Source organism: Pogoniulus pusillus, chromosome 7, assembly GCF_015220805.1.
Source record: "Pogoniulus pusillus isolate bPogPus1 chromosome 7, bPogPus1.pri, whole genome shotgun sequence".
Classification (NCBI taxonomy): Eukaryota; Metazoa; Chordata; class Aves; order Piciformes; family Lybiidae; genus Pogoniulus; species Pogoniulus pusillus.
Genome location: NC_087270.1, coordinates 18,541,093 through 18,563,111, shown reverse-complemented (window position 1 = coordinate 18,563,111; position 22,019 = coordinate 18,541,093). Strand labels below are relative to the sequence as shown.

The window sequence follows — 22,019 nt, the reverse complement described above, 5'->3', positions numbered from 1 at the left end:
AAGGGGGTTATCCCACCTGGTTTTTTTGTTACCCTGCCTTTTAGGCAGCAAGCTCTGGAGGGTAGAGTGTGCATCAGATGTGCAGCAGGTGTGGCTCTTGCCCAGCAGTGGTATCTACAGTCTTTATAAAACCTGGAATTACTTCAGTTCTTTGACATCAATTAAACTAAGTTTGGACAAAGCTCCTCAGAAGAGTTAAATCAGCATAATTCCTTGGCAGAGATGGAAGTGTTGGTGCTAAATTGTGTGGTCTAGAAATGGAGTTTTAAAAAATCCCCCGCAGTGCCATCATGTAACCAAGTAAAAAGTGTTCTGGGCCAGAATTTGCAGTTACTTGTGCTTCAGTGATGTGCAAAGCCTTGTTTCAACTCAAGAGCTTTTCCTTGCCTCCATAGGCAGTGTTTTTACCCTGTATGTGGATGTACCATTTCTTGTTGAATTTGTTGTTGCTGCTCAGTGGCCGAGTTACTCTCTGAGACAGAATGCTGAAGTGTAAGCAGTGGGTCCTCATCCTGCAAAGTGCAGAGGGCTTCTAGTACCCAGCACAGCAGTGATGGCTGGTGCTGATGGATGTGTCTTGAACCTTCCATTGGCCAACAGCATAGTGCCCATTGGGTTTGATCCTGCCAGAGATACCTCTCACTCCCCTTTGTACTGGCTTTTTACTGTAGGAGCAGTGCTGTTGCCATTTCTCCTCTACAGTGGTTTTATGAGCAATGCCTGCATTTCTAATGCAGAAGATAGCTGAACCAGTGTGCTGTATTTAGCCCAAGTAACTTAGATCCTTCAAAACAGTATTATTAACAAGTACACCATGTCCATGTTTTGATAAAGGACCTACTTCAGTTTTCATCTGACACGTGGCTGATGTTTCCACTGTCCTCTCTCCACATCTTTTCCATAAACGCTTGTAATTGTTGCTAGCAGGAGGAGTGCTTTCCCTTCCCAGCAAGGCTGATTGAGTTCCCTCACAGAGGATGTTTCTCTAGTCTGCTGGGAGCCCTCGCATGTGAAGTCCTGGGAGTCTCATTATCATGGGATGAGACCTTGGTAGTCAGCTCAGACCCAAGGTGGGTCCACGCTGAGCCTTTCCTTTGTGAGCTCACTGGGGCTTTTGTCATGTGTTTCTCCTCCTTCACCCCTTCTGTCCTTGTTTGATGGGCACCTTCCTGCAAATCCCAGAGCAGTTCCTAATCTCTGGGTGTCTACTGCTGTACTGAAAGGATGTTTAGCAGCAAGTAAAATACTGGCTGGTGGAAAACTCCAACATCTGCAGTCCTTGGTTGTGTTTATGTTAGCAATTGCTGTATCTTTGCCATAATAACAGCAATTTAAACAGGTACTATTGACTGAAGGACAATTAGGGATTGCAGAATTTCGTGTTTCCCTAATACTCACCACAAGCTGCCATGAGCCCCGTTCTGGTGAATCAGAGCAGCACTGGGCCCAGCAGCCACTGTGGCTCCCTAGCAGTATGCTGTGATGCTGTAGATGGTTACAGCATTTTTTCCCAGAGATTCTTACACATCTGCTCTTCCTCACAGCCTGATTTATGCTCTGGGGTTTATGGAGCTGAACAAATTATTCTAGAATTGCTATGCCTTTTATTACACTTAGACCAGTTTTCCTAAGTTAGAGGGCAAATCCCTTCTTCCCTACCTGCACTCTGGTTGCACAGCTGCCATACATCCTCTTCGATAGACTGAAAGCTGGGGCTTAGAGGATTCAAGGGGCCAGAGGAGTAATTTTAACCTCCTTTGGAAGTTGGACCCAGGAATGGAGTAGGTGTTGCTGCAGTTGGCCACCAGCCATGATGTTCTTGGGGTATGTGGGAGGCTGACTCTAACAGCAGAAGTGGAAGCAAGCTTTTTGACATGCAAATTGGAGGAAATGTTTTTAAATTTAATTTAAATTTACTGGATGTTTGGTCTCAAAGCTCATTACAGGAGAGAAACGGAGCACTTATCTTCATCTCCATTAGCTACTTTGGTAGTCCAGGAACTGCATTAGTCCTGTGAGAGTTAATGAAGTGTATGAATTAAAAGCTTTATCTAGTCCCTCTACTTTCTCAAGCATCAGTGAGGCCCAACTCTGCCTTTTCCTCAGCAGTAGACTTGCACAGCTCTTGTCAAGGGTGAGATCTGACCCACAGGAACTTCACTGATGGTGCTGAACGAGCCAGAGCAGATCTGGCTGTGCTCTGGGATCCCAGATTCATGTTTTTATTGCCATAATTTTTTGTTTAAGAGCATGACAGACTGAAATGATTCTACTTTACTCTTTTTCTAAGGAAAAAGGGCAGTAAAATAATAATGCTCCTGCTGAATTGGAGATGAATACAGAAAGGTTGTATTTAAGGATGTGCAAGAAAAGATATGGCATACATGAATCTTTAATAGAGATACAGGAATTCCCCCAAAACCTTCCCCCCAAGCAAATCAAACACCACCAAAATACCGGTGCTCATTTTCTTCCATCCTCCGTTGTCTCCCAATTAGGCCCCAAGTGGGCTGGACCCACTGTGGCCCATGGCCTCAAAGGCCACGGCCTACAGGGTACTCCTACATAGTTATCTAGTTACCCAGATAAGGATCCCTCTGGAGAGCTGGAAAGGCAGGGAGAAAAGAAAGCAAACTGCCCTTGCTGCTCGCTTTTAAAGTACTTGCAGGATTTATGGGATTGACAGCAAAATGAGGATACCCGGGGCAGAGCAGCTTGTCCCGTGCTCTCTGTAGTCTTCTTGGGAAATCTGGGATAACCTGGAACCCCTTGTACCATAATGTTCATGAAATGCAGATTTCCATGCCTGAACCGAGCTTGCTGGAGCATTGCCAACACCACAGAGTTACTGTTTCCATGGAGGCAGCTGTGAAAGCAGATTTTTCCTATTAAAGAAGTGCAGAGCATGGGACAAAGCCCATGTACTCCAAAGGAGTAGAAGTTCTTTACCAGGCCCTGGCAGCAGTGCAGTGGTGCTGATCAGTCTGTGCAGAGCCCCTCCCTTTAGCCACTCCTGTATAAATTAATTTCCTAGAGACCAATTGTAAGGATTTTTTTGCAGAGAGCTGAGGATTGGTCATGTGTGCCACATGGCTTCTGACGTTCCTGGGGACATGGATGGAGATGGAGTGTTACTGATCTGTGGCCTCTAAAAGAGGCAGAGTGGTAAAGAGCTTGGCCCAAGGAATTCTATGGATTTGTGAAACCCTTCTTTTGGGGGAAGAAAGCTGCCATGGCTGGGTGTGTGTCTAACTCAGTTCTGAATGATCGGGGTGTTAAGAGAATCACACCGGGTGAGCCCAGCAGAGGAGACCCTCAGCAGCTGCCATGTGATGCCAGTTGTGCACTTCACTCTGTGTAAAAAGCATGGCTGATAAATCCTTCTCCCTGCTCTTTAAGAGCCACTCATCTGCCTTTTCCCTTCACTACTGGATCAAGTCAAAGCCACCTGATTGATCAAGTCATTCTTGCCTGGCCTCCATACTCAATTTTCAGTTATGTCTGTCCTGTCGGATGGCTGAGCCTTCCCCTCCTCTACCAGCTGTTCACATCGATACCTCTGTGCTGCTCCTGTCTCCTCAGGAAAACCCAGCATGATTCCCACCTTTCTGCTTGTTTCGCGTTGCAGACCTCTCTCTTCCCTGCCACTCTGTTGACCCGTGCATGGTTTCCCCATAAGGATTGTCTCTCTGTCCCCGGAAGCCTTGGTACAGGTACCTGCACCAGGGCTTTTCCCTAAATCATCCTTCACTGCTCCTGGTGTCACAGCAGATAAATAGGAAGTGCTTGGGGAATGTCACAGCACGGTGCTGACTCCCCACCTGCCTAATGAACTGTTGCACAGTGAATTCTTTTCTGCATTTTTTTTCCTAGTGTTTTTGTGTTGTGGAAAAGAGTTTGGTGCTTGTTACCACTGGAGAAAACTATACAGTGATGGCTTTGGTAAGGGATAATGCTGCTCTTCCTGCTTTCTAATTCAGCAGGAGAGATAGTCTTCACATGCAGAGAGCCTTGCCACAAAGATCATGCACACCACCAAGCAGGTGCAACGTGGAGTAGAGAGGAAGGTGTCAGTGGGTAGCAGATGGGCATCACAGTGTGCGGTTTGCCTGCCATTTGCTTCTCTGCTGTGGGAAGCTAAGAAATGATCTACAGTGGCAGCAAAGAGGAGGAAAAAAGCATTGAAACTCATCATACAATCGTGGAATGTTTTGGGTTGAAAGGGACCTTTAAAGGTCATCTAGTCCGGCCCCCTGCAGTGAGCATGGACATCCTCAATTATCAGTATTCAGAAGAGCAGAAGAAGCAAATATATTGACCTAAATGACCATTGGTGACTCAGAAGCTTAAAGGCAGTGTATGCAAATGGTGATGGTGCCACTAACAGCACAAAAGCATATAGGGAGAACCGACTGAGAAGGCAGAGATGGGCAGCTGCTGACTCCCGTGTTTTCATGGACGAAAGTGCAAACTCTTAGAAATAGTTTATTTCAGGGTCTGCTCTCTTCTGTCCTGACCACAGAGACTCTTTGCAAACCAGACTTGTAAGTTCAGATACTGACTTTTCCCAGAAGCCATCAAGTAGTGCTACCTTCCACTGAGCAGCGTGTTTTGTTAGGCTAATTGGGAGAATAATTTTGAGTCATCTCCACGTGATTCATGCATGTGAACTGCAGCCTGATTGCAGTTTCTGCCTGCGTTTCTCCCAGCTGAAAGCAAGCTGACCTGCAGGTTTTTGGTTTGGTGCATTCACAGGAAACATTTGCTTTGCTGACTTGTCATCGTTTTTATCTCATTTCCGATATTTTTTTAAATAAACAGAAGAGGTTAACTTGGGTGGAAGGCTAAATTGACCTCTTTCAAACAGATCTCTTCCCTAGAGAAGCTCGAATTAACCCCCTACTTCTGTTTCTGCAGTTTAACCGACTAATGGTATGTCATCTGTAAAACAGTGTGCTCTGATTCATTAAGCTTTAGTATCTTAGACTTTGGAAAGCTGATTTTGTAGAGGTACAGAATGTCTTAACACATCTCCTGAAGCATGCCAGCTTAATTTATTAATACTGTGTCCTGATTTTAGTTGTCTTTTCCATTTGTTTTTACTTTGTGTCCTTGTAACCATAATTGGTATATATTTCCTGCCTTGTCCCTGCAGTGCCTGAGTTTGTCTCTGTATTGCCTTGTGTGTTTAATAAATCCAGTGCATGATGACATTAAGAAGAGCCCTTTTATCTGCTCGCACAAGAAGCTCTTCTGCCAAGGGCAGTTCTTTTGTCTTGTGTTAGTTTTCAGCAAACATTGTGAGTCAAAAAGTGAGATGAGAGTAGCATTGCACTTTGTAACCTGATGTGACAGTAAAGGTAGCGACAAAGAAGTAACTGTCAATGGAGTTGAGTTTGGTGTAAAGTTTGGAGAGAATGTGGAAGATTATTTTGCATCTGTATGCTGCGCAGTGCAGGGAAGCATAGGTGCGAGCTGAAGGAGCCAGCTCTGTCTTGGCATGGGGAACAGGAGCATGGCAGAAGTGAGATCCCAGGAAAAACAGGTGACATGGAAGAGCTGCAGGGAGTCCTGGCTTTGCTCAGAAAGTGGAAATGGAGGAGGAAGCTACTACTGAGCTCCCTTCATGTGCTCTTCACATTTACATATGCCTTTAGCCAAGAGAAAAAAAACCATAGTTCCTCCTCCTTGCTCTGATTATTACCAAGTGTGGAAGCATTTGCCTCTGCACATGTGATGGATGCCAGTGACACTGGAAAGCTGTCATCAAGGGGGAAAAATTGAGAAAGAAGTATGTGATTCTGTCTCCTGGAGCAGAGTTCAGTGGAGCATTTCAGATGCTCACATTTGGATTATTGTTCTTCTGCTTTGCCCATAACTCGGACTTTCCTCTGTATTAGAAAACTACTTACTAATAAGCTGATAGGCAAGTAGTGATTTTACATGTTAGTGTGATGGCTTCGTCCCAGCAGGATAGCACTTTTTAAAAATTGGAGAGATGAAAAATACATATATTGATAATTAAATTTTAAATTAGGCTTTATTTACAAATACACAGAGATTTTTTTCCAAGTTGAAATTTTCTATCTTATGTTTTCCTTTCCTGGTGAATATAAAACTCTGCTGAGTTCAGAGCAGATAATGTGCAGGTCAGTCTTTGTCAGAAAACACTGATGAAGGAACATGGTTTAAGTTGCTGAGACTTTAGTTTCCGCTGAGACATGAGAGATAGTGGCAGTAAAATGGAGGGAGGCACAAAAGTGGTTTTTCCTTTAGCCTGTGTGACAAAGAAGAGGACTAGGAAATAAACTTGGTGGAAGCCAACTGTGCTTTCTTTCACCCTTACTTTTGGATGTGCCGACACCATAGGGAGTTATTTTTTTCCATCCTGCTATCAGTAGAGGGAAAGTGATAAGAAAGTGGCTATTTCTAGGGTCAGAGTCCTGTCACTGAAGCTAACAACAGTCAAATTGGGACTTAAATGAGGCTCCAGAAAGCCCAAGACCATAATTACACATGGGCAATAATAAATGGTTTTTGAAGACTTTCAGAGAGGTGTGAAACATGCAGTGGTGGAACCCAGCACTAATCTCATCAGGTATGCAGGAGTGAGGTTTGCCCTAACGAGTCTGATAGTGACACTTTGGATGAAGTCTGAATCCTTTGAATTTGAGTGTGTCCTTTAGGTTTTGACACTTCTTCTCAGTGAGTGTAACTCTGTAAAAGAAGCAGTCACACCACTCTAATAATTACGCCTTCCTTTTTTCTTCTTGACTAGCCAGCTGCATATTTGGCATTTAAAACAAAACCCAATCAATATACTGAATGAAAGGATGTTTGAAATGGCACCACAGGCTGCTGTATGGCAGATACAGCTTGAGCCTCTGCTAGCAAGAGAGAAGCAGCTCACATGGACTTTGTGCTGATTTATTCATATCACATCTCATATGTGGGCGAGCTGAACCTTCAGCTTTTGGCATCCTGAGCACTGGTTACTTTCAAGGACATACTGAAGTAAGAAACATGGGGGGACAAGATGATGCTATTTCAATTTAGAACATTCAGCCTATATGTAATAAGGAGAGAAGAATAGCTGTAATAACATGGTTGATTACCATCAGAATACTAAAAGGGAGTTTTAATGGAGAAAGTATTATGCAGCCCACTATGCTTTGCATAATTACTTTAAAAAACATTCAGGATATCTTCCTGCCTTTTATCTCAAAGAAGCCGAAATAATTTAGGAAACCAAGGCTGCCAGTGGGGCTGAACTCGAGGCTGTGGACTGCATGATCACACATGCCAGGCGGGTGCACAGCATGCAACTGAAAACTGGATCAGTAGCAAGTGTGGAGTGCAGAGACTGATTTACAGAGGTATATTTTAAGGAAGCTATGGTTATTTATTTGTAATGTCTCAAATTGTTTGAGTATCGTGGCTGCCTTAATTTATCTTTCTGAAATGTTTATTTTGCCCCGTGAAGCACACACAGCAATCTGGAAAAGGCTGCAAGGGGACCTTATCAATGTCTACAAATACCTGAAGGGTGGCTGTCAGGAGGATGGAACCAGCCTTTTTTCAGTGATAACTCAGTGGTAGGACAAAGGGCAACGGATGTAAACTCAGTCACCGGAAATTTCATCTCAACATGAGAAAGAATTTCTTTACTGTGAAAGTGACCGAGCACTGGGACAGGCTGCCTAGAGAGAGGTTGTGGAGTTTCCTCCTCTAGTGATCTTCAAAACTCATCTGGACATACTCCTATATGACCTGTCCTAGGTGATCCTGCTTTGCAGGGGCATTGGACTCAATCTCTGTAGGTCCTTTCCAACTGCTGTGATTCTGTGACAATAAGTAATCTCTGATGCTCACTAAGAGCACAAACCATTCAGATCAGCTGAAACAAAATACCTCAGAATTGTGTATGTCCAGTAATTTGAGGAAGACCCCACGTTGACGTTTGGAGGGTGTTCAACATAAGTAGCTTTAGAGTTTTGTGTTATTCTATATTTAAGAACAAAAGGAAAATGATGAAAGTTGAAGTGAAGAGTTTGGTGGGAAAATGTATTTCATTTGACCAGAAACAATAATTTTGTTCCAGTAAGAAAATACTTCCATTAGGATTTGAACTCCTACACACCTGATTCTTAGCCAGCAAATTCTGCAGTCCCATTTTTCAGTAACTGGTAGCTCTGGTCGCCACCACTTGCCATATCTGCACATGTTTCCTTAATGCTTTTTTTTCCCCCCCTCCTTCTTTTGCAATCACTTTCCCAGCTCTTTTGATTTCCCAGTTGTCTCAGCAGTTCTGTTGGACTCATTCCATAACAAAGTGGGGAGTGAATGAATTAACAAGCCTCTCTGCCTCTGGAAACAGCAGTAAACACAACCAGAGTCAGTATGCAGAGATATCCTGATCTTTCCAGTATTATTTTCTAACTGATGGTGTATTTTTGTTGTGAATACTTCCAGAAAGACCTGCAATCCTAGATGCAGAATTTCTGTTTTCCTGGGATATCAACAGAGAGCTCAGGGTCTTGCCATTTATTTCTGAGAGATGCTGGCCATGTTTTTCACCTCTACATAGGCTCAGCATCTCTCCTTCTGCAGTAAATGAGATATCTCAGAAAGTACCTGAAGAAGATCCTGCCTTCTCTCACAGACCACGTGTTCCAATGGTGTTTTCTCAGTGAAAGTCTTTCAGAGTTGCTTGCAAAATCCATCAGTCTGGGCTGTGGGCTGGGGAGGGATGGCATCCTGTTGTTCAAGCAGGAGCATTTTTTCTGTGACAGAAGTGGCATTTTGATGTAATGATATAATAGGTGAAAGCTGGACCAGTTCTTGAACACAGTCATATGGCAGCTTTGTTGTTGTTTTCAGACCAAGGTTTCTAGGAATCAGATGGTCTCTGGTAATCCCCTTTCCTAGGGTTTTTTTTTGAGAGAGAGACTGGGAGTGTCCTTTTGGACCATTTCAGATGAAACTTCTCATCCTGGAGAGGCGAAATGTGCCCTTCACATAAACAGTGTATTGGTGGGCCTAGCAAAATGCAGCAATTCATATGTGTGCATCCTTTCTCCAAAAAAAGGACTTGGAACCAATTTCTGTTGAAGAGTCATCTTGTCAAGGTGGTGTTCACAGCCATCTGAGATGCAGTAACCTCTCCAGTTGCTCTAACCCTTTGCAGTCAAAAAAAAAGTTTGTTTTCATTACTTAAAAGCTGTGAAATGATAAAAACCTCACAGCAGTGTTCATCTTTCTGCATTTGCACTGATTCCCAGGGATAAAAATGTGTATTATGACTTTTGTCTGCTTTTCTGAGGCTGCCCCCAAACCTTTCACATCTGTTTCAGAGAAACAGCAGAAAAGGTCTCCACTTCTCTCTACAACTTCTATTTCCATTTAAACAGAGAACACTGAGACCAAAGACTTCCAAATTGGTGTTTACTGATTGCAAAATACAAAGTCTGAAGGGCAGGGACCCTTAGCTCTGGAAAAGTCAGTGTTGAGGGATTGCCCCATTACAGTTATTGGTTGTTGGGGATGATCAGAAGGGAGGAGGGCTGAGTGAGCATCACTTACAAACATTCAGTGTTCTGTATTAAGAGTTTATGGTAATTTTTTGAAGAAGGTAATAAACAGTGAGCTCTAAGCAAACCCTTCAAGGGATCAATTCTCATTTTTAATATAGAAGCTGCATGTTGTATGACAGCCACTCAATAGAAAATAGTATAAGAATTGACTTTTAAACAGGTTTTTCAGCATAATACAGTGAGAAAAAGAAAATACATAAGGAGTACACATTTAATGTAGAATTTATACATTTGTGATTTATTGTATAGAAATACTTTTCCTTCAGTTATATGCTATATACAGAGCAAAACCTGGTATAAAAGTAGGAAACCCACAGTGATAGCAGTGAGAGACGTGGTCTTCATCTTCTGGTCACTGGTTGTGGCTACATTAACATCTAGTCAGGTTTGTTTGCATTTTGAAGATATTTTTGCATATTAAAACCCCTGATTGTTCCATTACTTGGTAAACACAGGTCAGAAAATGTGTTTCATCCTGAAGAATATTCCTATCAGAGGCTTGCCATTAATAATACATTAGGAAGCGTTTGTTGCTGTTGATCATTCACTGGAAAGCAATCTTTATTACAAGTGTTATGGTAATAGAGCAATTCCTGAGAGCCAGCAGAACCTGTACTGCTTTAGAAGTAAAATAAGAAATGAAATGAATACAATTGTGGAAAAAACATGAGCATGTTGAATGTGAGCACACCGGTGAGGGTATCTGGCAGCAGGTGAGCTCCAGAGCCTCGATACCATAGAATCAGCCAGGTTGGAAGAGACCTCCAAGGTCATCCAGTCCAACCTGTCCCCCAGCCCTAGCCAGTCAACTAAACCATGGCACTAAGTGCCTCATCCAGTCTTTTCTTGAACACCTCCAGGGATGGTGACTCCTCCACCTCCCTGGGCAGCCCCTTCCAATGCCAATCACTCTCTCTGTGAAGAACTTCCTCCTAACATCCAGCCTAGACTTCCCCCGGTACAACTTGAGACTGTGTCCCCTTGTTCTATCGGTGGTTGCCTGGGAGAAGAGGCCACCCCCCACCTGGCTACAGCCTCCCTTCAGGTAGTTGTAGACAGCAATGAGGTCACTCCTGAGCCTCCTCTTCTCCAGGCTAAACAACCCCAGCTCCCTCAGCCTCTCCTCATAGGGTATGCCGTTGCAGATATGTGTGCTGTTTCAGCCCTGCCAGTGTGCTTGTCACCACCTGCCATGTGGCACCCATTGAGTCCTGTAAAATAACCTGTGCTGGGGCGGGCACACCCCCTACTAGAGCCTCTTCTTGGTTTGGCTTTGGTATGCAGCATTAGATTGTTTAGTCTGGAGAAGAGGAGGCTCAGGGGTGACCTTTTTGCTGTCTACAACTACCTGAGGGGTGGTTGTGGCCAGGAGGAGGTTGCTCTCTTCTCTCAGGTGGCCAGCACCAGAACGAGAGGACACAGCCTCAGACTACACCAGGGGAGATTTAGGCTCGAGGTGAGGAGAAAGTTCTTCACTGAGAGAGTCATTGGACACTGGAATGGGCTGCCTGGGGAGGTGGTGGAGTCGCCGTCCCTGAGGCTGTTCAAGGCAGGATTGGACGTGGCACTTGGTGCCATGGTCTAGCCTTGAGCTCTGTAGTAAAGGGTTGGACTTGATGATCTATGAGGTCTCTTCCAGTCCTAATAATACTGTGATACTGTGATCAAAACATAGAAACAGAGTAGCTGTTGCAGATACAGAAAGAGAGTGCTTCATCTTTTATGATATAGAATTCTGTATTTTAAAATATTAACAAAAATATAATCTCAGGAAAAAAAATGCTACAGCTGCTTTGACGTATCAGAAGTAGCTTGAGATTTGGGGTGTCTCATTTAATGGGTGCCTTACTTAATACCCTCTCCTTGAGGATGTACAGCATTTCTTACTTAGTTAACACCATTAATTATCTCAAGCTGAGCACCTAAAGAACTACTAGCTTCTACAGATCTGAAACCTTTTAGATTGCTGGGAATAGAAATTTTTTGAGTGATCTCTAGGTGTTGGTGGGGTTTGTGGTTTGTTTTTGGTTTTTTTCTCTGTTTAACCTACCCAGAGCTATTTTAAACTAATTCACTGGAGGAACCTCTGACTGTACATTGCTATATATGTATGCATATGTATAAGATAATAGAAAGTGACTGACTACAATATGTGCATTTAAGATGCTTGGCTGCAAATTACTGAGCATTAAAATCCCCTGGGAATCACAAGACTTCAAAATTAGAAAAGCATACGTCAGTCAGTGTGTTGAAATGAGTCTTTGTACAAGAGTAGCTTTCAGTAAGAAGAATGGGTATTGTTCCCTGGAGTACATCAAGCCTAGTTTGGCCACTCTGTACCGGCTTTTACTATTTCTCTGGAAGCATGCATTGCCTTTTGTTACTAGTTGCCCCACCCCCCCATATTTTGTTCCATTGTGCACTTCTGTTAGGTATGTCTCGTGGGCCAGCTATCAAGAGACACCCTACTATGCTGTGACAAATTAAGGCGTTTTCAATCATAAACAAGGTATTGTGAGATTGAAAAGAAGCACAGACAATGACAGGTTCTGGACAGCTTGTAACTGTTGAAATGCATTTTTATTATATTGTGCAGTGGTACAGGGAGTTGGAAAAACTGGCTGACTGACCTAAGGCTGAACTGAGCAGTATGCTGTAGGGTAGGTGAGGGGCTTCTGGAAAGATGGCATTTTTATACTCTTCAGGGGTGGTCTAGTTGGTCAATACATATTTTTTCCATTAATAAGGCATGAATTTTAGTAGTCTTTAAATGACTATGAATCCTTCCTATCTCAAAAAAATATAATACACCTCAAACATCCATGGGAATAAGTTGAATTTAGTAATGACCATCAAATCTCTTTATTCCTAAAACTCTTGTGGAGGTGCATTGAAAATGGTATTTGAGGAGGTGGTTGAATTGCCACCCCTGGCCGTGTTTGAAAGCCATATAGATCTGGTGCTTGGGGACATGGTGTAGTGACAGACTTGGTGGAGTGGAAGAAATGACTGGACTTGATCTTGGAGGTGCCTTCTGGCCTGATGGTTCTATGATTTCTATAGTTTATTTGAATCCAAAATAGTTAGGCCAGAGACATTCTCTGGCCACAGGTGCATAAGTTTTCATCAGTGACACTGTGCCCAAGAGCTTAGCAGGATGGTAGAGACTCAAAGGTTGGGCTGTGTGTGCTGACTTAGTTAATTGAGGATTCGTAGATCACTTTTGTTTCTGACATGCAGTTGACATTTGAACTGATCATATTGATTCATTAGCAGTGTATGTCAGAATATTTTCTCAGAGTTTATTTTGTCATTCAGATATTGAAATTGCAGAATGTCAGGGGCTGGAAGTGACCTCGAAAGATCTTCTAATTCAGCCCCTCTGCCAGAGCAGGATCACCTGTACCAGCTCACACAGGAATGCATCCCTGTGGGTTTTGAGTATCTCCAGAGGGAGACTCCACATCCCCTATGGGCAGCCTGTTCCAGTGTTTTGTCACCCTCACATCGAAAAAATTCTTCCTTCTGTTAATGCAAAACTTCCTATGCCTCAGCTTCCACCCACTGCCCCTTGTCCTATCATCATACATCACAAGAAGAGCCTGGCTTTATCCTCCTGGCACGTATTTATAAATGTTAATGAGGTCACCACTCAGTCTTCTCCCAGCTTAAAGACCCCAAGCTCCCTCAGTCTCTCCTCATAGTAGAAATATTCCATTCCCATAATCATCTTTGTGGTTCTGCACTGGAAATGTTCAAACCCTGAGAAGAGCTGAGAGTGAAGCAGGGATCATGAGAAATGTGATGTTTCATTGGCCAGGTGAACCAACCTAATATTCTGCATTTGGTGTTGTCCTTCCACTTGAGAAAACAACAATTTCCTTTCACAGAGTCTGAAACTACCTTGTATCTAAAGAAGCAATGAGATCTCTTTCTAGATAAGACCAGCAAATGAATAAATAGAAAATATGACCACAGGACCTGTCTGCCTGTTATTTGAGTGCAGTTTTTTTAGGAGTCTGTCCATTAACTTTATTTTCTACTTAGTCAGTATGCTCTGCTTTCCCAGGTAGTGCTTCTTGCTTCATCTGCCAAAAAACAGGATCATATTGTCTGTATTTTCAGTTTAAAATAGAAAAATAGAAGTAAGCTCTTCTAAAAATTGTATGCCTGCCATTAAGGCACACTTAAACTTTCACAGAAGAACGATATGCCAGCATCAGTGGGTCACAAAATGGTAGGGATGGGAAGGGACCTCCAGAAATCATCGATTCCAGCTCTCCTGCTAAAGGAGGTTTGCCTAGAGCAGGTTGCACAGGAGCACCACGTCCAGATGGGTTTTGAAAATCTCCAGAGAAGGAGACTCCACAGCCTCCCTGGGCTGTCTTGCCCTCAAAGCAAAGAAGTTTTTCTTTGTGTTCAGATGAAACCTTTTATGTTCAAGCTTGTGCCAGTTTCCCCTTGTCCTATCACTGGGCACCAATGAAAAGAGTCTGGGCCCATCCTCTTGACCTTTAGATATTGATAAGCACTGCTAAATGTCCCTTCTTGGTCTTCTCCAGGCTAAGCAGCCCCAGGTCTGTCAGCCTCAACTTGTCAGACAGTTGATCCAGCTTCATCAGCATCTTTGTTGCCTCTGCTAGACTCCAGTGATTCCCTATCCCTCTTGAACTGTGGTGCCCAGAACTGAACACAGTTCTCCAGATGTGGCCTCACTAGGGCAGAGTGGAACCTCCTGTGACCCAGGATTACCCTCATTTTTATAGCCACACAGATGCAGAGATACCTGTGCGTCTTCTTCCACTTGCCTCAGCAGCAGGGAGTTGGACCAGTGTGAGCTGCAAGAGAACCAATCTCATTTAACCTCTCACTTGCAAAGGAAGAGAAGAGAAATCTCTATGATTTATGTTGTCATTGGTCCACCCCAGACATTTGCTTTCTCCTTGAGATGAAGTATCAGCCCAGCTCACATTTATCTGGAGTCCTGGCCATGTGGGCTGACTTGACACATTAATTTAATTTGCTCTTCCCGATTCATTGTCTTTCCTTTGCCATCAAATGTTGGGAAAGGTTGCAATTAATCAGAGCATGGGACAGAGGCCGGCAAAGCTAATGATGCATTGCTACGTTCTTTTTGTTTGGGAGGGGAACAATTGACGTCCTTGTGCTACAGAAAACTATTAGTAAGTAAAATATCCAAAGGAAGAGGCCTGCAGCACCCATCTCCCATTTTACAGTCTGTGTGTCTTGAAACGGGAACATTCTATTCAGTGTGAGCTGGCTGTAACCAGGCCTTTGGGGGGTGTGTGTGTGTGTGGTTGCTTGGGGGAAACCTTGCCTTTTCTAGGGGTTTTGGGGGATTTGAGCTCTTGTGCTGGCCCCTACTCTGGGCTCACAAATGGTACTCGGTGTGCATGAAGGCAGTTTGCAAATGCTGATAGCATGCCCATCCCTGAGGGAAAAGACTTCTGCTGCTGTTTGTTCAGCAGAGGAACCACAGGGAATCCCTGCAGAAAAATCCAGGCTGATGGACTTAACGCAGTGTGCACTTCCTAATTGAAAATCAACTAATTGCTGGTTGTTTAAACAGCAAATGTGTTGCTGAGCTGAGGCAGGCTATGAACACAGAGCCATTCCTGAGGGAATGTTCTCAGCCCAGCCTGTACTCCAGCAGCAGAAAGGTGTGCTTAAGAAATATTTGCAGGCTGCCCAGGGTCATTGACAGGTGCTGCTGCTGGGGAGAGACCATTTCCTTAGCTTAGTGGGACATGACATCTGGCTGCTGAAATACTATTGTAATAATACAGGATTTGTGCAGCTGTGGCATGCAGTCCTAAAAAGCACTGTTTTAAAATAGAAACCCCTCTCTCACTTTGTTGTTCTAGTTACTAACTTAAGTTTACTGTATGTTTTTATCTGTGGCAGAATGTCACAACCCTTTGCTCCGTGCTAGTCTGGGGGCTCATCTGGGATGGCAAGTGCCATTGTTGGTGCTTAGTGGATAGGCCTGGGACTCCAGTGGTTTACAAGATTACAAGGCAAAGTAAGTCCTTCCAAATTTCCCAATTTGTGGTCTAAAAGAGTAGCTACTGGGAGGGGAAGGAAAAAGTTGCTTTTAATTTTTTTTCCATTGGGAGCAGGATCTGGCACTCTAAATCAGGCAGGCTTAGGCAGACTTCTTTCTTACTTAGTGAGATGACTGGATTACTTTTATTTAGAGTATGATAAAATATACACAATACAATTTTCCTTGGGATTGAAGGTATCATGTTTAGTCTATCTGCCTCAGGTTTTGCATGCTATCAGTGCAAAAGTGTGTTCTTTGAGGCTATTTACATAAATCTGCACCCCCAGGATGGGGCCAAGTACGTGAGACTGATGAGACAGAGCAACCTGTCACCTCTGGACAAGGCTTTAACTTTTCATGGGAAGGCTGTTGCTGGAAATCCTGCCTTGAACCACAGACACCCTCATGGGAGAACCTGAATAGGCTCCCCAGCACTTAAAATCATACTGCAGCCCAAGGTAGGGCTGTAGGATTATTATTGCTGGAAAAATACCTTCTGCTGGGAGGCAGCCAAGGATGGTGCAGTAACTGTCAGCGGATTTGCTTTTCCGGTTGATATTTCACACCTTGCACAGGTAGTGTCTTGGACACAAAATACACTTCCTGGGAAACTTCTTTGTGTTTGGGGACCTGGTCTGTTGCTGAAGGTGAAATTTGGACCAGCCCAGGAGTTCATGGCCCTGTCATGCTCAATGAGTTATTTCTGTGCACAGAAAGGAGTGAAATGCAAAGGAGGCAAGTCTGGCATAATCTGAGGGGCAAGGTGTGGTGGTTATGTAATTCAGTTAGTTAGGCAATACAGTAAATAGCATTAAGTACAAAACACTGTGGTTGCTCCTGGTAGCAGCTTCTCAGCCTCGTCTCGGTTGCTGCAGCAGTTGGATGGAGCTGTGCCACAGCTGTTAAGCATGCACTAGTAGAGCTAGTGGTGGTCTTTTCTCGCCAGAAGCTTGAATAACACAACTACTGCCGTTATGAAAGGTTCTGGGTAGCTTTTCTACAGAGCACAGCTCTTGCAGTGCTACTGTTATCTCTACTCCTTCTCCATTCCCCAGTGATGTTGCTGAGGGCTACTTGGCCATTGTCAGCAGGAGAGGTAGTGTGGTAGTTTGATTCCCCCCCCCCCAGTATTGTGTTTTCCTTGGTAAATATCGTGGCCATGTATTTTCCATCGCAGCTTTGCTGAAGAAAGTTCCTCATTGTTATTCCTGGGCCACAGTTGCACCATGGTTTGGAGAAGCCCCTCAGCTTTGCAGCCCTGAGCTGAGCACAGGCTTACGTCCTGGTTTTCCTACTTAGGAACAAACTTGTTTTTCACAGTCACAAAATGGTAGGGATTAGAGAGGACCTCAGGAGATCATCTAGTCCAGCCCCCCTGCAAAAGACAACTTTGTCTAGAACAGGTTGTACAGAAACATGTCCAAGTACATTTTTAATCTCTCCAGAGGAGGCTCCCATCCTCTCTGGACAGCCTGATCCAGTGTGCTCTGTCACCCTCAATATGGAGAAGGTTTTGTTTATGTTTAGGTGGACTTTTTGATGTAGGTCATGCTCCTTGTCCTATCACTAGGCACCACTGAAAAGAGTCTGGCTCTATTCTCTTGAGCCTCACCCTTTAGATACTGATGAGATCCCTTCACTTTATCTTTGACAGGCTAAACAGCCCTGGGTCTCTTAGCTTTTCCTCAGAGATAACTCAGTTCTATCACCCTGGTAGCCCTCCATTGAACTCTCTCCAGTAGTTTCCTGTCCTTCTCAAACTGTGGAGCTCAGAACTGGACACAGTACTCCAAATGTGGCCTCACTATGGCAGAGTAGAGGGAGAGGAGAATCTCCCATGATCTGCTAGCCACACTGTTCTTAATGCACTGAGGTACCATTGGCTTTCTTGGCCGCAAGAGTACACTGCTAGCCCATGATGAACTTGTCTAATCACAGGTCCTTTTCTGTGCAACTGCCTTCCAGCATGTTAACCCTTAACCTATACTGGTGCACGGAGTTGTTTTGCCCTAGGTGCTGTACCCTACACATGTCTGTGTTGGACTTCATCAGTTTTGTCTCCACCCAGCTGTCTAGCTGTCACACTTAACTCTTTTTGTACTGTAACTGAAGGACTATGTGCTTCAAACCTCCCGCTTAAGAAACACAACATTCACCTGCCACATCGTGTCAAGCCCTTCTACAGCAATACCCCTTTGGAGACATGTAATGAGCCCTGGTTTTGATCTCCCCTCAAAGCTAGCTCAAGCCACCATTAATAGTAGCAGCTGTTAGGACAGGCTTCCTCAGCCCCCTCATGAAACACGCACTGTGGTGTTGAAATCAAGCGCTCTGCCTTGGCAAAGCACATGCATTAGAGGGCTGACATGCTGGCTGTTCTCATCCCCACAGAAATAGCAACACGTTCTAAGTATGATGCCTTTTCTTTCCTGGCATCCTGGGGCAGGGGGTAAGCACCTGAGGAGCTGGATGGAGAGTGCCATTTGCTGAGAGACCTGGCACGATCAGGAGTACCTTGGAGGCTGTCAAGAGGAGTTAAGATAAGGATGAGTGCTCTGGCATGGGGAGGACTAGATGTGGATGCCACGCAGGCAGTTCCACTGAGCTGCCCTGCAGCCACTTACCTTCCTTTGCTAAGTGCTGGCAATTGTCCTGTTATCTGTTTCCCTATCTAATGCCATTAAAAAATAGGCTTTCTTGGGACCGGTTTACTGTTTTGCATGACAGAGAGTGGATAGTTGCCTTGATGAACTTCAAGTTTGCATATTTTGTGGTCTTGATTGAAGTTTTGTAACATATGCTATACACACCTGATCCAGCATCCGTCAGTATTTCTCTTCAAAGCTCTTAGGAACCTTTTGCTCCTAGAAGAATTTCATAAGCATGGGAGAGTGGAGAACTTTCTCATTTGTTCACTTGTCCAGAACATTTTTTGCTTCCACACCCAATTAAAGGGGTAATTTTTTTGGTATCATTAATTAAGGGAGGCTGTAGCCAGGTGGAGGTTGGTCTCTTCTCCCAGGCAGCCAGCAACAGAACAAGGGGACACAGTCTCACGCTGTGCTGGGGGAGGTATAGGGTTGATAATAGGAGGAAGTTCTTCCCAGAGAGAGTGATTTGCTGTTGGAATGGGCTGCCCAGAGAGATGGTGGAGTTGCCATCCCTGGAGGTGTTTAAAAAAAGACTGGATGAGGCACTTAGTGCCATGGTCTAGTTGATTGGATAGGACTGGGTGCTAGGTTGGTCTGGATGATCTTGGAGGTCTCTTCCAACATGGTTGATTCTATGATTCTATAATTGCAGCTATGGCAAAATTTCAATCACCTCTCTGTCTTTGAGTCCTGAGTACCAAGCACATTAGTAGAGACTGGGTCAAGGCTCTTACAGTCCAGAAGCAAGAGATATCAGAGGTTTGGCTGCCCCAAATCCATCTAGGGAAAACATGTAGCATTATTCCCCCTCTTTGAGAGAAATCAGGGGAAATGAAGTTTTGCAATTGCTGTGTATGTTAATTACAGGTTTTTTAAGAAAGACCACAGTAAGAAGAGGTCAGCTTTGCTGTGCAGTGAAATGGAGAAACTTTGCTGGCTGAGGAAGCAAAGATAACAAGGGCCAGTCAGGGCTCTGCTCCTTTTGCTAACACCAAGCAGCCATTTGTGGAGCTGATGGAGAAGCAACATTGGACAAAGAGCGCCCACAGAACCAGGGCTACTGTCAGACAGGTTTCCTGGTCACCTTTCACAGGTATAGCCCCACAGGAGGTATTCTCTGGCCACCAATATGTGTTTGCCCAAATGGCTGAATCCATCCCTTGCTGTGTGAGGTGGCAATATCCCTGTGTCTCATGCTACTTCAGCTTCAGGTTTGATCTAAGCTGATCTATGCATGAACTGCAGTTGAAAGGGGTGCATAGCTCCGACTGCTTGGACCTGAGACACCATCCCTGTGAAAAAAATGTGGACTTGGTGTCAGGTTTTAGACTAAAATACTCTCCTGAGAAGGTAAAGGTCCTGCTTGGCCATATTTTACATTTGCTTCTTACTGCCATAGTACTAAATGAGGAGAGTATGACGTATCACAGAGGAGTTTAAAGCCAAGAATGCTGTCTTGTTGAATGAATCTGCTGTATCTTTTTTTTTAAAGCAGTATGCAGTGTATCAGATAAAAACACATCAGCTGATGTTCTTTGGGGCTTAGGATGACTCCAAGCATCCAACAAGCTGCATTAGGATGCAAGTCCAATGGGAAACTCTGCGAGTACTGTAACTGATCAGATGGAATAGTACATGTCTAGAACTGATGGCTTGAAATGTGACTCCAATAGGTCTCATAGATTCACATCCCAGAGGTGCAAAGAAATCAATCCAATGCCTTTGATCTGCTGCCAGCTGCAGTATGTGGAGCCCCATGAATGAGCAATGAATGAGCTGCTACCGAACCACTAACTGCTTCTGTTCAAGTCTTGAAAATAACCTTTGAAGAAGGACCAACCAGCAAGGCTCCAGTTTAGGCTGGAAACGTTTCTGCAGGTGCCACATGATACTTGACATACCACCAACAAGAAATAGAAAAAGATCATGATGCTGCAAGTGGAAAAAAGGCCTAGTGTCAAGGTGATAAGAGACTTCAGGAGAGGACCATGAGGAAGATACCAGAGTTAAGAGAGGTGGAGATACTGTCATAGTGACAGGAAGTTTGAAGCGAGTTCAGAGAAGGGGAGAAACTGGAAGGGAGGTGTGATAGATGAGACCAGTGAGGAAAGGCCAGCTTGAGCAAGTGTGCTTCATCTAAAGAAAATAGGTACAAGGGAGACAGTCACGTGCAGATGCACAGGAGGGAGTTAAAAAAAGGCAGCCAGCAATCAATTTTCAAATAGTGGAGCCAATCTTTAAATAAACTACTAAAAGGGAATGAAGGTAGAAGAAATACCTGATTTATCATCCACTGTTTTGTTGTGTTTCTTTTGCAGCAGCAATACAGCTTGATTTTCTTCCCTGAGCTTCTCTTCACTTCCTGAATTGCAAAGTCGGGGAAGTGGTTTTATAACTGAGTCTCTTCTGTGATACAAGAGGTTTTACAGAGCTGCTGGCCTCCTTACCCAGCTGCTGTGTGAGATAGATGCTCTTCAAGGTTTTTCTGAGCCGTGCTTGAAATGGCCATGTGATCAGAGTGGAGGACTACTTTCAGACAATAGAAAGAAGGCAGAGGACTTTTCCAGGGCTGAACAATATTTCACTGAAAAGCAACAGGAACTCTGCCTATTTTTCTGGTACCAGGAATTTCTCCTTGCCTTACACAGCAGGTTTTCAGAGCCCTTCAGAAAGTCAGTTGTGAACTTGCCTCAATATAACTATTAGGCTCTGCTTTGATGTAAGGTGGGACCCCCCCCAAAACCAAGGGTTAATCCAGATTGTGAGTGTATGGACTATTTCCTGTGCTGAGAGAGACCAAGTAGTTCCACCCCTTTCAGTTTGCAATTCATGCCTCTGAGACTTTTTACCCCAACGATCTGCTTGTGTACCCTGCAAACCCTCCTGCTGCCTTCCCTAGGCTCCTCAGAAGAGGCAAAGCAGACAGGAGGAAGGCATCTGAGCCCACTGTTTCTAGGAAATAACTAATATCGTTGACCAAAAAGCTCACTTTCTGTAGGGCAAGTGATGTGACAACTAGCTTTACTGGGCAGCCAGGTCAACCCAGGTCTCTCCAATGATGCACAAGCTGAGAGGGTCACATTTCTTGCAACACCTTCCTGTTGCTTGCTTGTATAGCATTGGAGGGACTCCTTTCTTCTCTGCACAACCCACACAAAGTGCAAAGGAACTGGTCCTTCCTCCTGGACCTTAGAAGTTTGAGCAGTGACATTGCTGTAATGGATGTCACCTGAATCTGCAGGGTGGGAGGTGACCTGCACTGGCCCAGGCATGAATCCAGGTGCTTTGAGCCTGTGGCTCTCACACAGCAAATTACTTTTCTGCTGGAGAAGTCAATGCCATGTTAATATGATGGTTATAGCATTTTGTACCTGATACTGTTTTAAGCAGGATGCTTTACCGATGCAGCTGAAGGACTCTTAGACCAGGCTGAAGTTAGATCTGAGTTCTTTGTCTGTTTGCCTTAGTGACATGTCAGAGAATTAAATCCCCCTTTCACTGCTGCTGGGTGACATCTAGATACGAGCATAGCAGGGTCAGGCTCTCAGCTGGGATAGGTTGTCTTTTCTCCAAGATCTGGTGTATAGCTTTAAGATGCAAAGCTGTGTCTCCATGTGCTCTCAGAGTGGCAGTGCACAGCTTGCCTCTTGCTGGTGCACATGCCGTTCTCCGACCAAAGCTGTGTGCTGTTGCTGGTATTGTTCAGGG

At 44.3% G+C, this 22,019-nt stretch overlaps 1 protein-coding gene across 2 annotated transcripts in view; it reads left to right on the top strand.

Moving 5' to 3' along the window:
- Window positions 1–22,019, top strand: part of PAK5 (p21 (RAC1) activated kinase 5) — a 97,574-nt gene that overhangs the window by 32,456 nt on the left and 43,099 nt on the right. Inside the window, exon 1 of one of the 2 annotated variants that reach the window (XM_064146114.1) lies at window positions 19,384–19,404. The exons of the other annotated variant lie outside the window; for it this stretch is intronic. The gene's annotated coding sequence lies outside the window, so the exon portion shown is untranslated. Of the gene's footprint in view, window positions 1–19,383; window positions 19,405–22,019 lie in introns of those variants that run through there. 2 annotated transcript variants of the gene reach the window in all.